The following is a 231-nucleotide window of genomic DNA, read 5'->3' on the forward strand; positions in this document are numbered from 1 at the left end:
CTGGAGCGTGAAGGTATCGGTGGTGCCCGTAGTGATCGGAGCACTTGGGGCAGTGACCCCTAAACCGAAGGAATGGCTTGAGCAGATCCCAGAAAAAACATCGGACATTTCGGTCCAGAAAAGTGCAGTGCTAGGAACAGCAAAGATACTGAAGAACCCTCAAGCTCCCAGGCCCGAGCTTGAAGGGGGAGAAATAGAGACCACCCGCGGAGGGTGAGAAAGAATATAGTA

This window comes from Eucyclogobius newberryi, unplaced genomic scaffold (genome assembly GCF_026437365.1).
Source record: "Eucyclogobius newberryi isolate DKJ021-1_F unplaced genomic scaffold, fEucNew1.0.hap1 SCAF_11, whole genome shotgun sequence".
Classification (NCBI taxonomy): Eukaryota; Metazoa; Chordata; class Actinopteri; order Gobiiformes; family Gobiidae; genus Eucyclogobius; species Eucyclogobius newberryi.